Below are 14,089 nucleotides of genomic sequence, written 5' to 3'. Positions count from 1 at the left end.
CAAATCTCACATTTGTCAGATGAAATTGCTGCCTAAATTATCTAAGATGATTTTCACATGCTTTTATGGAAATCAAATTTTGCAAGGTTGTGGAATTAATTTAGAAATGACAGTGGTGTGTTCTTTCTTCCAGGAGAACTTGCTAATTGAAGTTGAAGGATTAAACATCCTCCTGAAAGCTTTCAAGCTAATGAGGTAACAAAAGCCCAGAGAACAAAATTTAAGCAAAGCAAGTTAGTTCTTGAAATGAAACTCTTGAAACTCCAACTTGAGAAAAAAAAGAATCAGGAAGAGAAAAAACTAGAAAAAGAAAAAATGACGGATTATGAGATACTTATGAAAGGAAGTATTTTTTTGTTTTTATGTTTAGCTTTTTCATTTACATGCACTGCATAGATTGTACTATGGTTCTGAAGTTGTAAAATATGTCTCTTCCTTACGTCTCTTCTCTCACTGCTTGAAAATGTAAAAAAGAGATAACTCCCCTTGCCTTTGTCTTACATGTGCAGGATTGCAAACTCAGATGCCTACTTGGCCAACCCCAGAGAGGGCTGTCCAAAGTTGGGGGACACGTGGCCATGAAAGGGTAAGCTGCCTCTGGGTGACACCGTTTGTAGCCAGGGGCAGTGCTGGCCCAGGGCTGTGAGATGTTCCAGGTACTCAGAGCACTGTCTTGGTTTGGGCTCCCCCAAAAGCAGACCCTGAGACAATGATTTGGGTGCAAGTGTTTATTTGGGAGGTGATCCCCAGGAGCTCAGTAAAGGAAGAGGGCAGCCGTGTGGCCGCCACCATCTGGCAATCACTGAAAGGAGGGAGAAGGGAAATTGCCTTGTCTTTTCAAAAGAAGTAGTTTGAATTTCAGTTATTAACAGTAAACATATTTAAAGCTCCTTAGTGATTGTTTACAGACAATGGAAAAAATTTTTCTGACTATGCTCTGAACCTGGGATTTAAGGTGGGCTCTTTTTCTTTCTTTTAGGCATAGAATGTACTAGTCAGGAAATTATAGCATTATTAGATCTGGAATGCATGACAAGAACAGGTTTGGGAAGACTTGGAGGGGAAAAGTAAATTGTTATTCTTAAAATGAGGTGTGAATAGCAATTAACAGAACGGATTTGAGTGGGGTGGATAGTACCAGATCACAAGCTAATTGTAAACAAGCAATATAATGTTGACTTTCTTTTAAATATGAACTTTAAAATGGCTTGACCCTCTAGTTCCCATGTAGGGCCCATGGTAACTCCTGTATCTAGGACTAAACTCTATAAAAATCGTGAATATCTCCCCAGGGCTGCAGAGACTAGTTAAACTTGTTACTGTGCGAACTCTGCCGGCTGTTGCCTTTCCTTGGCTTCCTTCTCAACTCCATGTTTACAGACCTGCCCCAAAGGTAAGTGTTCTACTTATCTCTATGTTTGAGTTGTAAAATAATTCTTGTAAGTGAATTAATGAGAAAATAATGAAGATGGATATAAAATACACATATGAAACAATGATCCCCAAGTCACTTTACACAGAGAGTATATGGAATGCTCTTCCCTGTCACTATTCATCACTCTTCTTGGAAACACTCTTTCCTTGGCCTCCAAGACACCACTGTCACTCCAGGACCTCACTGGCTGCTCCTCCTCAGTGTCCTTTGCTGGTCCCTCCCCGTCTCCGTGACCTCTCAACACTGAAGTGGCCCAGGACTAGGTCTTCTCACCTCTTCTCTCTCTACACACCTTCCCTATGCGCTCTTAGGCAGGTCCGTGACTTTAAAATATATATATATATTTCAATGACTCCCAAATTTAGTATCTCTAGCCTAGACCTCTGTTCTGAATTCCAGACTCATGTATCCAACTGCTAATTTAAAATCTCCACTTGAGTTTCTCCAATAAGCTTCTCAAACTTTGCATGTCCAAACCAGAGCTTTGATTCCCACCCACCCCATCTTGGTTTAGATTCCTCCGGGAGCCGACTCTGAGACAAGGTCCTAGAGCCCTGGTTAGCAGGGGAGTAGGGAAGATGAGTCAACTGTTTGCAAAGATGGCCTAAACTTTCTTCGCTTCCTGTATGCCTGCCCCTCTGCAATGTGACCTCGACATCCCTCCCATCAAAAGTGGGATATATCTCTTCACCCTTTGAATCTGGTCTGGCATTGTGACTTGCTTTGACCAAAAGAATGTGGTAGAAGTGACGCTGTGAGACTTCTTACCCCAAGCCTCATGATGCTTTGTGGCTTCCACTTTTGCCCGCTAGAGGCTGCCATGTGGAGAGTCCCAGTCTGGCCTAGTGGGGATGAGAGGGCATGGGGAGCAAATGAGCCATTCGCTCTGAAGCCTCTTAAATCAACCAGCTGACAGCTAGCACATACCATCTATCAGCGGAGGTCGTCTTAAACCATCCAGCTTCAGTCAAGCTGCCAGACGATTGTAGCCACTAAGTGACCCCAGGCAAGGCCAGCAGAAGAATCGCCAGCTGAGTCCAGCCCAAATTGCTGACCCACAGAATCATCAGCAAAAATCACTGTTGTTTCAAGCCACCAAATTGTGGGGCAGTTTGTTATACAGCAAAAGAAAACTTATACAAGAGGTTAGCCCAGGAAGTACAAGCAAAGAAATAGGGGAAGCAAGAAAGAAGGGAGAAAAGTTAATAAAGGGTGTTTTAAGGAACAAGTTACTACTGTGGGCAATTGAGCTCAGTCCTGCTGGATACCGTGGGAGGAATCTTGTAGAAGGCGTCTCAGAGTTGTCCCACCCAGGAAGAGAGAAGCTGGGTTATTTATCCAATAACTCCCTCCCCATTCCTACCGGTAGAGAGATCCCTGGGGGATCTAGGTTCCCAGTACTTCCAGGCTGCTCTACAGCCAGGCTGAATAATTCTCCACAATGGAGAATAACCCGAGACAGAGAAATAGAGGGATGAGGGAGGAACTGTCCACCAAGTTCCAAATTCAGAAGTAGGCCTACGGGAGGCAGGACAGGGCATCAATAGTGTCTGCTAACTCCCCAAACCCATTTGCTCCCAAATCTTCCCCAGTTCAGTAAGTGGCAACTCCATTGTCCTGTTGCTCAAGCCAGAAACTTCATCCTTGGACTCAATCAATTTCTTTCACACTCTACACTAAAATCCTTTAATTTTATTTATTTATTTATTTATTTAGAGGAAGATTAGCCCTGAGCGAACTGCTGCCAATCCTCTTCTTTTTGCTGAGGAAGACTGGCCCTGAGCTCACATCTGTGCCCATCTTCCTCTACTTTATATGTGGGACACCTACCACAGCATGGCGTGCCAAGTGGTGCCATGTCCGCACCCGGGATCCGAACTGGCGAACCCCCGGCCACCGAAGTGGAACGTGTGCCCTTAAGCACTGTGCCACGTGGCCGGCCCCTAAAATCCTTTTAATTTTAAAATATATCTGGAATGCAAATATTTCTCATTATCTCCTCCACTGCGACTCTGGTCCAAGCCACCATCATCTCACTCGGATTATTGGAACTGCCTCCTCACTGGTCTCCTATGCAACAGCCAGAGTGACCATTTAAAACACAAGTCCTTCTTCAGTTCTCAACCCTCCTGGTGCTCCCCATCTCATTCAGAATAAAATGCAAAGTCTTTTCTTGGCCTGGAAGGCTCCATGGGCTCTGCGCTCTGCTCCCTGTCTGACCTTGTTCTTACAACTCTCCCCATCTCTCATTGCTCTGGCCTCACTGGCTTCCTTGTAGTTCTTCAGACTCCTAGGCTCACTCCCACCTCAGGGTCACTGTACTTGCTGTTCATGTGTCTGAGTTGCCCTTCCCAGTATCCACACACCTAACTTTCTTCATGTCTTTGCTCAAGTGTCCCCTTATCAGAAAGACCTTCCCTGACTCTAGGCAAACTCTCCCCAGTCACTCTTTACCGTCTTTCCTTGCTTATTTTTCTTTATTAATCGGCTGGCATGTAGTTTTTATACTGCTTATTTCCCTGCACTAGAATGTAAGTTCCATGAGGGTAGAGGCTCTTTATGTTTGCCGACGTATTCTCAGTACCCAGATTAAGTTCTTGCTGACTGACTGAATTAGTATGTATTGTGGGGCATTCTGATTATTTTGTATAGATTATTTATAGGCTAGCTCTCTAGTTGAAATGAAAGAATTAAAAGCCCCCAGTAAAACTTTAAAGAAGACTGCTGAAATTGGAAAGTTGGTAGTAAATATTCTTGGGTTACATTCATATAAAGGTTAAAGTAATGGTGTTAGGAAAAAGTTATTCTTAGAGACATACTTTGAGATGTTTACTGAAACATGCCGTGCTTGATTATTATAGATCTATTCATTAATCATTCACTCAAAAATACAGCCTGAGTGCTTCCTATATTGCTGAGTCATGCCTTCAAGGGTACATCATCACAATCAGTTACCACAGAACAAAGAGAGGTTCCGAGCTGGCGAGTGTGTGTGACGCTGGACAGTCAGGCCTGTCACCTGTCCAAATACTAAGGTAAAAGGTGTAGAAAGACCCCTTCAGGGAGTGGCAGGAGGGAAGATGCACAGACCCCTGGACTCGGGCAGGGGAAGAAGGGGGAGGTCCTGGCGGGGGGAGTAGCACGCAGCCACAGAGACGAGGGGTGCAAGGTTTGTCGAGGCCGTGCAGTAGCTCCGGACGGCTGGAGTGTCACTTGCCAGTGAGAAAATTATTGCCTTAGAAATGTGTTGGGATATGGACTACTGAATTGAAACTGTTGGTTTGGAGTCTAACCAAACAACGTCTGTTAGAGGAGATATAATGAATAGCACAACTGTTTAGGAACCTTTCTGCTTCCTTTTCGGGATATAATTGAATTGTCGTACCCAGAGTTTCAGATTCAGAGCTTTGTTAACTGGTTTTTCTTCTGGAAATCAGCTGGAGTTCATCCAGAATTTATCCCCATTTTTTGAGTTCCTAGATTCCCAACAGTTTGCACTTTGAACTCTTTTGCCCCTTACTGTCAGTTTTCTTAGATCTTTTGACTGCTTTCTGCTCAGCCCTGAACTGCAGAATGCCTTGATCAAAGGTGGTGTTTTACTTCCACTTCTTTTCTTCTTTTCTTGCTTTCTCTCCTCTTCTCACTTATCGTCTCTCTCACTCATCTTTGTAAGACATGGATTCTCCTAGTCAGCTGTGGTCAGTTCCAAATAGGTAGATAAAACCATCCTCTATTTTAAGGAATACTTTTTTGTGTAATTGAAATGCTCGCTGTAACAGCAGTTGAAATGTAGTAATCGTAATACCATAATACAGTTATACTCGGACAAATGTTATCACAATTATATTCTATAGCATTGCCTCTCTTCCCTTCCTCCACATCACACTTAGAATCAAGACGCTTAAGAGAAATGTTAGCCATCTCAAGCCCCTATGTCACCCAGCAAATCCCCCTTCTGAATGTGAAAGCTTGTCCTTTAGCCAGTCTGAGGAGTATCAGCTCCCTGTTTGTCCAATGGGAACACCATCTGTGGGTGTCCAGCTATTCCTTGATCCCCAGGTGTCCACAAGGAGGGAGCTGTGCCCCATCAGATGACCCTGGGGCAGGGAGGGGCAATTCTGGGTCAATTCTACACAGGCCTGAAGTCCCTACACCTTCCATATAATCAACATTTTTCTTCCCTCTAGGGATACAAATGGGATTAGCACATTATGGCTATAAATTATTGATCTCTAATAAGTCACCCCAGGATCTGGGGGGACCTTTCTCAGAGAGATTCCTTACAATTACAAAGTTATGTGGAAACACTCTGTCTAAAACCAAGTCAGCACACTGCTTCCTGATGCACCTGGAGAGTAGAAAAGAACCTGCCTGTCGAATCAGCTTCAGGGAGGAGATGAGTTATGACTAATGTCCTGGTGGTTGATTGTTCTGCCCCAGGAGTACACACACAAAGGGTCAGGAGCCTCTCCTTTCTGAAGCCAAGTGTTTGCTGTGCCCACCACCTGCAAGGTGTGTATGTGTTCGAGTAAGGAGCCACATTTGCTCAGATATTTGAAGATAAAAGATCTTACTGCAGAGGATAGAAACCAGGTGGTAATATCTGAACATTATGTAATATATTTTGTGAAGAGAAGCCAGGGCAACTGAATAGTCCTTTGATTTGTCTCTAGATCTCATGCTGTCCTGAAAATTCCACCATATTATTTAGAGAAAAAAAAAAAAAAAGATTAGGCTGGTCCTGTGGCGTAGTGGTTAAGTTCGGCATGCTCCTCTTCAGCAGCCCAGATTTGCAGGTTCAGATCCCAGGTGTGGACCTATACCATTCAACAGTTATGTTGTGGCAGTGACCCACATATAAAGTGGAGGAAGATGTTAGCTCAGGGCTGATCTTCCTCAGCAAAAAAAAAAAAAAAAAGAGAGAGAGAGAGAGAGAGAAAAAGAACTGAATTAGGCCTAACTAAGGAATTTTGGCAAGTGTCTATAGATTACCTCCTTATTGGGAAAACACATACACACTGAGCCCCTGAAAAGGTTTAAAAACTTCTTTTCTGAGCAAAGGAGAACAGAACGGATAATCAGGGCCTAGGTCCCATTCTCTGGGATGCACAAAGGCAAGGATGTAAAGGCTGGTTCTCCTTCAACTCTTGTCTCCTTATTTCCCAAAGTCCCCTCTTTAACCTCTCCCTATTTTCTTTTCTTTTCTTTTTTTTTAAAGATTTTATTTATTTTTTATTTTTTATTTTTCCTTCTTCTCCCCAAAGCCCTCCAGTACATAGTTGTATATTTTAGTTGTGGGTCCTTCTAGTTGTGGCATGTGGGACACCACCTCAGCATGGCTTGATGAACAGTGCTAGGTCTGTGCCCAGGATCCGAACTGAAACTCTGGGCTGCTGAAGCAGAGCGCGTGAACTAAACCACTCGGGCACCAGGTGGCCCCACCTCTCCCTATTTTCTGTCCCTCCTTCCCCACTACACCCTCCTTTACCCAGAGCAAACCAATCCTCCTAACAAAAATAATGGAATTCCTATCCCCTTCTTTCTTGTGTCTTGCAAATTTTGCATCCTTGCCTTCTACTGAAAATCAGCATCTTCTCTTGAGCCCTTAACCCCATTTCTGCTGGCTCACAAAGAGGAAAGGTAAGCTCAGGCCTTGCTTGTTTCTCCCATCCCCCTACTTGAAAAAGGGGTGAGCTCTGGATCCTAGGATGCCAGTGAGACGAGACTTCCATTCCATGCTGGCTTTCTCTCAGGCACAAAATCAAACACACCTCCATACCTAGGGATGCATGTTCTTCTGAAGCCCCACATCTGATCTACACAAAGAAGTCTTATTCCTTTTATCACATTACCTTATATACACCCTCCCCCCTGCCTGGGTCACATTGCGAAGCACTCTGACCTTGACTGACAGCAAAGGCATCCCTTCATCCCTCGCCCAAATCCCTGTACCATCTGGACTCCATGGGCAGTGGGTAGTGGGAGTTCTGGTTACCCTACCTCAACACTGCCCCACTGGAACCTGAATTTATCAGCAAGTTTGATGATATGTGTGTACTTCTTGACTTCAAACAAACGGCTTTTTATTCTTTGCCCTATTTGCCTTAGCAACCACATTCTTACAATCAGTCTTCACTCTATCCATACTGATGGCCTGAGCAAGAGAGGAAGCAGGGGCCCAGACTGGTCATTTCCAAAGTGAGATGCACACTCCTGGCGTAGGAGGGGAGCAAGACGTCCCATTTGGTGTGGAAACTGCTACTAGAAAATTTCTACTAATTTTGTCTTAAAAAAAAAATAAAGCTTTACCAAAATTTCATATGTGAATTGTCATTGACTGCTCACATGGTCTGGTCCTCAGACAGCCAAGTGCCACACTGGGACAGGGCCTTCCACTTTTGCTCACATGGAACTTGTGGCCATGCATCTCAGGTTGTGTGTGCCCTGTTAGGTAGCCTCACCGATTATATTAGCAGCTTTCTAAAACCAATCCTCACAAAATGGACAAGCGGCTTTAAAAGAAAATCCTGTAAAGAAACATCTGACTGAGGATAATACTCTTAACCCAAGCACAAGGGAGCAAGAACATACCAGAGCACTTCTCCTCCACCCAGTATGAGCTCTTAATCAGCCACATAAGGAGGCAAAAACAACGGTGATCTAAGCAGGTCTTATTTGGAGTAAGCCAAAAAATTCAAAATTATCAAGAAAACTTTGAGATAAGGATTTATGTCCACTATAATTAACAGCAAACCTCACCATATGCGAATTTTGGATACTGAGCAGTGAGCCTTGTGGCGTGTCTTTCTCAGCATGACAGTCAAGCCCAGTGTTGAGACACACTCAACTTAGGACTGATCTTTCAAATTGCTTTATCACAAAGTGTTAAACCAACATTTCCAAAAATAAAGAACCATATTCAAACACCTTTCTCTCATGGAGCAGAAGTTTTTATATGATTATTACATTTAAAGAATTACTTTTAAAATAATGTTATATTCTAATCTTACCCTTTTATTTTATTTTATTTTTAAAGATTGGCACCTGAGCTAACAACTGTAGCCAATCTTCTTCTTTTTTTTTTTCTGCTTTTTTTTCTCCCCAAATCCCCCCAGTACATAGTTGTATATTTTAGTTGTGGGTCCTTCTAGTTGCGGCATGTGGGACGCCACCTCAACATGGCCTAATGAGCCGTGCCATGTCTGCGCCCAGGATCCGAACCCTGGGCCGCCAAACCAGAGCACGTGAACTTAACCACTCAGCCACGGGGCTGGCCCTCGAATCTTATCCTTTTAAATATCTTTTTGTACATGTTTTACAATATACATGTTAGCACAATAGCACATGTATATAATAAATAAACATTAAATAAAAATATAAATACATCAAATATAAAGTAAATAGCATAAAATATAAAATAAAATATAAACATTATATAAAAATATAAATACATTGGAGGTGCATGCTCAAGTTTCTTTTTCTCACAGGATACAAATCATAAAAGGCTGCATTCCACTGATGTAGGTGAGCGGTGACAGGGATGTGGACTAGAGAGGGGAGGTGGAAATGGAAAGAAGCCATCCATTCTTAGATATGTTGTGGGGGGATTTCCAATGACACTTGCTGAGGGCTTAGATATAGGACGTAAGAGAGAAGCAGGAACCGATGAAAACTCCCAGGTTTCTGGCTTGAGCAACTGGAGGATGGCAGTTCTACCTAAGGGAAAAGCAAGAAAATCAAAGACTAGTGTTGGACATGTTGCATGTGCGCCATTAAAAGGTAAAGTTCTGAGGAGGCGTCTGCGACTGAGACATGGATTTGGAAGTTTTCAACTGTAGATGCTGTAGGTAAAGGTTGGCATCGCCCATGGAGACCAGAGAAAGGGATCAGGGAAGAGTCCTGGGGAGCCCTTTGAGGACAAATGGAATAGAAGTCGCTGGCAAAGAAGGCAGAAAACAGGGGAAATACCCAGGAGAAGAGAAAATATTATGAAAGGATGAATGCTCTGACCACGTGGTATCCTCCTGAAACTCTACCAAAATGGCAATAAAGGAATAAAACAAGTACAAAGCCACAAGAACAAAGAAAGCAAGAGAAGAGAGTGGATGAACGTAGAGCTTAACAACATTTGGAAAGATGTAAACCAAAAAGAGAAGTAGCAACTAAGGTAGAAGTCAGTAGCAGTTGAGGTCAGAGTGTGGGGTTCAAAAGAATGATTTTGGGGTGGCTGGATGAGGTGGAAGAAAATAGGTCCTTGGGGGTGAGGAAGTCAAAGGTCTAAAGTCTATGAGGTCTGGGCAAGGACAGGTTGTCTGCAAAGAGGAGACATCTCTGAGATTATGCAGATGGTAGCAGGTATGTATGAAATCTGTGATGCCATTGGTGGGACAATGACATATAGATTATGCAGAGTGTAGAATTTACATATCATAGAATATATATAATATTATATGCATTATAGAATGTTTATATACACACACATAACATTTCTGGGAGAATACACACAAAGCTGTTTTAAAAAATTTAGACCTTCCTATATTATTGAGAGTGTTTACCATGAACATAAAGGACTTTTAAAATAAGAAAAAAGTTTTTCATTAGTTCCTTCTGATAGTTTTCATATCAGGACTGTAATGTCTTTCTTAGTTACATCTTACATTACATTTGGGGTATGGTTTAAGTTTCTAGATTCTGAAGCTTTTGAACACAAATTTCCTATACATCTTTAATGGGATCTATTCTAAGGACCAAAAAAAAAACAAAAACAAAAACAAAACTGTGCTTTCTATGAAGAAAACTATTGTTTGTTTCTGAGTCAACTCAGAGCTTGAACTGATTCTATCTTCTGTTTTGAAGGTAACATTCCTTAGAGTGTAGGATGGGGCAATTGAACCAGCAGGGAGGTTTGTCATCACCTAGTTGCATGGTATTACCTGGGTTATTTAATTTCCTCGTCTGCAAAATGGAAAAGATACTCTACCTGCCTCACAGGTTGGATGTGACCTTTTTGTTTTTCCCCGAGGAAGATTCGCCCTGAGCTAACATCTGCTGCCAATCCTCCTCTTTTTGCTGAGGAAGACTGGCCCTGAGCTAACATCCACGCCCATCTTCCTCTACTTTATATGTGGGATGCCTGCCACAGCATGGCTTGATAAGCGGTATGTAGGGCCGCACCCGGGATCCGAACCCATGAACCCTGGGCCGTATATGGGTTATTTAAAAAGCCTCTTAAGAGACCTTCTTGCTTTTGCCACATACAGACCATTCTCAGCCAGCTGCAGAAAGACCCTAAATGTTGTCAAACCATTTTACTTTACTCAAAAAAACCCCCAGTGTCTCACCATCTCACTCAAAGAAGCTAAAATCCTTACAATGAGCTCCCAGATCCCCTCCTACTCTGCCCCCAACCTTACTCCCACCCCCATGTCTTTCTGACTTTTTCTCCTGACTTTTCTTCCTCTTCCCTCTGCTCCAAGCGCACACCCCTCAGAGCTCTGCACTGGCTCTTCTCAGCCTACAGCACTTTCCCGTGATAGCCACAGGCCCACCCGTCAAAGCCTTTCAGAGCTTTGTTCGAAGGTCACCCTCTCTAGCCACTTCATTTAAATTTGCAGCATGAACTATCCCTCATCTTCCTTCTCTGCTTAACTTATTTTCTATAGTACTTGTATTTATTACCACCATCTTTTTATTTCACTTCATTTAAGTGGTAGGACTAAAACTTTTACTCCTAGTCCAATATCTTCTAATTATTTTTTCTAAATAATACAGTAAAAAAAATCAAACAGTTTTTGTTAAATAAGAGAACGAGGGGCCAGCCCAGTGGCACAGCGGTTAAGTTCGCACGTTCCGATTCAGTGGCCCGGGGTTTGCCTGTTCGGATCCCGGGTGCGGACATGGCACCACTTGGCAAGCCATGCTGTGGTAGGCGTCCCACACATAAAGTAGAGGAAGATGGGCATGAATGTTAGCTCAGGGCCAGTCTTCCTCAGCAAAAGGAGGAGGATTGGCAGTAGTTAGCTCAGAGCTAATCTTCCTCAAATAAATAAATAAATAAATAAAGAGAATGAGAGAAGAATAATGACTCTATGGACAATGAAAGCACACCAGAAAAACATATCCGAAAAAGAAATGAAAACTATAGCCATCATAATATTCCAGAATGAGCTAAAAGAAAATGACAGAAACTATAAGAGAAAAGATAGATTACAATGAGAAAAACTCTGAAATGAAGTGATTTGAAAAAAGATTCAAAAAGAGAGATAAGAAAAACCCAGGAAAGATCAGAAATAAATGAAAATGGTCATTTCAAAAATGAAGACTAGAGTGAATAAACACAAGAAATTATGTCTTAAAAGAAATGGGAGGGGGCTGGGCCGGTGGCCGGTGGTTAAGTTCGGCATGCTCTGCTTCGGTGGTCCTGGTTCCATTCCCAGGAGCAGGCCCACACCACTTGTCAGCAGCCATACTGTGGCGGCAACCCACATACAAAATAGAGAAAGATTGGCACAGAGGTTAAGTCAGGGTGAATTTTCCTCAAGCAAAAAGAGAAAGATTAGCAACAGATGTTAGCTTAGGGCGAATCTTCCTCAGGCAAAAAAAAAAAAAAACAAGAAAGAAAGAAATGGGAAAGGAAAATGTTAAAAATAAAAAGAGAGCTTGAGGAAAAAATAAAGAATTCAAGAAGAAATGAAATCTACAGAAGACAAAGAAGATTCAACATATATAAAGAGGTTCTTAAAGTAATGGAATAAATACTAAAAACCATAATCCAAGAAAATTTCCTTGAGACAAAAGAAAACCTGAAACTAAATACTGAAAAGGCACACTATGTATCTGGGAAAACTGACCCAAGAGGCCAACACTGAGACACAGTCTAGTAAAATTATTGGACCTAACCAAAAAGAAAAAAAATACTTCAGCTATCAGGCAAAAAGAACAAGTCACTTACAAAGGAAAGAAAATAAGATTACTGTTAGACGGTATGATAGCAATGCTTTATGCCAGAAGACAAGAAACATATTTAAGATACTTAATATGAGGTAAAGCTTTTATATCCAGACAAATATCAAGACCATAGACAAACAGTTAGGAAAATGTAAGAAATCAGAATAGTCTCTCCATGAGCCCTTCCTAAGGAATCTACTAGAGAAGAGAGCTTCAGATAACCAAAACGAGGGGGAGGCATTGGCATGAGAAATTGTAGCAATGATCATCTATGATGGATAACATCAAAAAAGGACAGATCGTTGTACATCAGGTACTTCCTGATGGAAATGCACACCACCACCTATGAAGGATTCTTGTCAAACACTAAATATGAAATATGAATCTGATCAAGCCTAGATCTAAGTACTAATTTACAGGAAATAGAGCACACAGGAACACATTAAATGACAAAATTCAGAGTGGGATACTCTACAGGACAAAGGACCTGGTCTCTTCAAGAACAACAAAACTGCAAGAAAAAAAGAGGTAAGTATTAAAAAGAGACAAGATACTTAATGATCAATTGCAATGTTTGGATCCTGATTCAAATAAACTGTGTAAAATGTATAATACAATAGGTTAAATGTGAACACTATTAGATAACTGGTATTAAGGAATTATTCATTTTGTGTATGTGATGTGGCACTGGAGTTATGTAACAGCAGAGTATTTATCTTTTAAAGATATATACTGAAATATTTTCACATGAATATGTCTGTGGTTTGTTTCTAAAAAAATTAGGGGGTAGTGGGTGGGAGCATAGAGGAAATAAGCTTAAGTTTGAGTAGATAATTGTTCACACTGGGTGATGGGTTTGTGGTGTTCATGACCATTCTCTCTCCTTTTGTATATGTCTAAAATATTTCATAGTAAAGCTTCTTTTTGTATCAAGAAAAGATATAAGCATTTTTCTCTTTTCTTGATATCAGGATACTATAATCCATGACTAGAAAATAGCTTCCAACAAGGTTTAAGCTTCATTTATATTTTTCATAAATATACGTATATTGAAAGGGAAAAAACAGAACAAAAAACTGTCTTCCATTGCCCAATCCTAGGCTCTGTTCCCAGAGGCAAATCCTATCACCATTTTTTTATCATCTTTTCAGAGTTAGATATAAGCATGTATATTATTCCCTGACTTTTGATAGTTACATAACAAATTTTATTTTTCTTAATTTTTATCTCCTTCTCTGTTAAGATTTACAACTTGCCAAAGACCACAAAATCTTAGTTGTTACAAAAAGAAAAAAAGTGAGGGGTGGGGGAATTGGATGAAGATGCTCACAAGGTAGAAACCTTCCAGTTATAAAATATAAATAAGTACTGGGGATGTAATAATGTACAACAGGGCGAATATAGTTAACACTGCTGTATGGTAGATCTGAAAGTTGCTAACAGAGGAAATCCTAAAAGTTCTCATCACAAGGAAAAACCATTTTTTTCTTTTTTTTTGAATCTATATGAAATGATTTTTTGAATCTATATGTAAATTTACTATGGTCATCATTTCAGAATATATGTAAGTCATCATGCAGTATATCTTAAACTTATACAGTGCTGTATGTCAATTTTATCTCAATAAAACTGAAAAAAATCTGAAAAAATAACTAAAGTAGATATCCTAAATTTTAGTATATGTGCTTTCATAGCTAGGAAATCTTA

General features: G+C 41.2%; 1 long non-coding RNA gene across 10 annotated transcripts in view; it reads left to right on the top strand.

The window, feature by feature from the left end:
- LOC106841438 (uncharacterized) overlaps positions 1-7,753 on the top strand; it is a 53,974-nt gene extending 46,221 nt beyond the window's left edge. For 7 of the 10 annotated variants that reach the window (XR_011504001.1, XR_011504003.1, XR_011504005.1 and 4 more), the window contains 4 exons: positions 134-195; positions 510-586; positions 1,293-1,393; positions 7,544-7,723. This is a non-coding gene — a long non-coding RNA (uncharacterized lncRNA). Of the gene's footprint in view, positions 1-133; positions 196-509; positions 587-1,292; positions 1,394-7,543 lie in introns of all 10 variants that reach the window. The other 3 variants (XR_011504009.1, XR_011504008.1, XR_011504010.1) reach the window with 1 other exon arrangement.
- Positions 7,754-14,089: the final 6,336 nt, after the last annotated feature.

Source organism: Equus asinus, chromosome 6 (assembly GCF_041296235.1).
Source record: "Equus asinus isolate D_3611 breed Donkey chromosome 6, EquAss-T2T_v2, whole genome shotgun sequence".
Classification (NCBI taxonomy): domain Eukaryota; kingdom Metazoa; phylum Chordata; class Mammalia; order Perissodactyla; family Equidae; genus Equus; species Equus asinus.
This window is presented reverse-complemented; position numbering and strand designations above follow the sequence as displayed.